Source organism: Physeter macrocephalus, chromosome 9, assembly GCF_002837175.3.
Source record: "Physeter macrocephalus isolate SW-GA chromosome 9, ASM283717v5, whole genome shotgun sequence".
Lineage (NCBI taxonomy): Eukaryota > Metazoa > Chordata > Mammalia > Artiodactyla > Physeteridae > Physeter > Physeter macrocephalus.
Genome location: NC_041222.1, coordinates 54,222,230 through 54,224,439, shown reverse-complemented (window position 1 = coordinate 54,224,439; position 2,210 = coordinate 54,222,230). Strand labels below are relative to the sequence as shown.

General features: G+C 34.9%; 1 non-coding gene across 1 annotated transcript; it reads left to right on the top strand.

Moving 5' to 3' along the window:
• Positions 1 to 1,886: 1,886 nt before the first annotated feature.
• Positions 1,887 to 1,993, top strand: LOC112065796 (U6 spliceosomal RNA). Its single transcript, XR_002892233.1, has one exon. It is a non-coding gene; the product is annotated as a U6 spliceosomal RNA (small nuclear RNA).
• The last annotated feature ends 217 nt before the right edge of the window (positions 1,994 to 2,210 follow it).

Sequence of the window (2,210 nt, the reverse complement as noted above, 5' to 3'; positions counted from 1 at the left end):
AGAAAGGGAGAAAATATTTCCAAATTATATATATATATATGCTAAAGGGTTAATATCCAAAAATATATAAAGGACCTCTACAATTCAGTAGCAAAAAAGAAACAAATATCCTGATTAATAAATGGGTAAATTACTTGAATAGATATTTCTCCAAAGAAGACATGCAAATGGCCAAAAAGTATGTGAAAAGATGCTCAACATAACTAGTGATTAGGGAAATGAAAATCAAAACAGCAAAGAGATATGAAAATTTTTTTAAGATAAGTGTTGGAAAGGATGTGGAGAAATTGGAACCGTTATAAAATGTTGGTGGGAATGTACAATGGTGTGGCCACTACAGAAAAAGTAGGATAAAGTTTCCTCTAAAATTAAAAATAGATTACCATATCATCCAGCAATCCCACTTCTAGGTATAATCCAAAATAATTTAAAGCTGATTTCTGAAGAATATCTGCATCCCCATGTTCATTACAGCATTATTCACTGTAGCCAAGATGTGGAAACAACTAAATATCCAACAGTGGATGAACTGATAAAAAGAAAATGAGGTATACACATACAATGCAATTATTCAGCCATAAAAAATAAGGAAATCTGGCCATATGAAACAACATGGATGAACCTGAGGGACATTATGCTAAGTGAAACATGCCCATCACAGAAGGACAAATATTGCACTATTCCACTTATATAAGATGTTTACAACAGTCAAACTCCTAGAAACAGAGAGTAGAATGGTGGTTTCCAGGGGCTGAATGGAAGGGGAGTGGGAGTTGCTATTAAAAAGATATAGTTTCAGTTATACAAGATGAATAAGTTGTAGAGATCTACTGCACAACATTATTTCTATTGTTAACAACACTGTGTTGTGCAACTAAAATTTTGTTAAGAGAGTAGACCTCATGTCAAGTGTTCTTACCATAATTAAAAAAAAATCAAAACATCATTTTAGACACATGTGTGCTTCTGCTCCCTCTGAACTCTAGTTAAATGAGGTAAAAGAAGCAATAATATATGTACATGTATACTGGCCAAGAGAACACAAAAGGTGTCAACAAAATCCTGAGGATGGGAAAGTGAAGGACAAAAGTTAAAAAAATTCATCGGAGCAGAGAAAGCTGAATTCTATGTAATGAAAGAGGGAAAGCCATAATTTTGTTAAGAGGAACTCCAGAGACTCAGTAAATCTAGGTTCCAGATGTCTGGGAAGGAAACCGTATAATGTGAGACTGAAAACAGGATGATTTAAACACTATGTTAAGTTAGCTTATTAACCCCTCTCCAACCCAGGAAACCAGGTAATTGCCCCTTCAGCAGAAGACTTGAGAGTTAATGTCTGCAGAGAATGAACATCAAATAATTTGGACTTACAGAAGCAAGTCAGACTGAGAGTGGACATGAGGTTCTGAACTGAAACCAGCTGAGTTCAATGAAACCTGAGCATATTGACTGACCTGATGTCCATCTATTTTCCCAAATCATATCCCAAATTCTGACTAATTTGCTTAAAATCGCTAATAAGAATACTTGACTAAAACAGAAGATAACAGTTAAGTATAAATTTGTTTTTAGAAAAATATACAGTAAAACTCCTGTGTTTAAGTAGAAATGTTCATAATAGTTGAACTATATTACACATACACACACACACTAATTTGGGTGAAATGCTAAAAATACTAAAGTATACGAACCTAAATAAAGCTGAAATAACCATATTTGGAATGGGTTTGCTGGCTCTCAAAAATTAATGTTGGGGAAATCATAGTTGATTTCAACTTAAACATAAAACACCACTAAATAAACTTGAAGATGTTATGAGTGGTTAAAATGTCATGGCTACTGAGAACTGAAAGGAAGCAATAGTTATACTTCTAAAACAGCAATGAGTGCTCACTTTGGCAGCACATATACTAAAACTGGAACGACACAGAGAAGATTAGCATGGCCCCTGCACAAGGATGACATGCAAATTCGCGAAGCATTCCATATTTTTAAGCAGCAAGGGAAAAGCAACAAATACCATACAAGGGAATCCCCAAAAAGGTTATCAACTGGTCTTTCAGCAGAAACTCTGCAGGCCAGAAGGGAGTGGCAGGATATATTCAAAGATGAAAGGGAAAAACCTACAACCAAGATTACTCTACCCAGCAAGGCTCTCATTCAGATTTGATGGAGAAATCAGAGCTTTACAGACAAGCAAAAACTAAGAG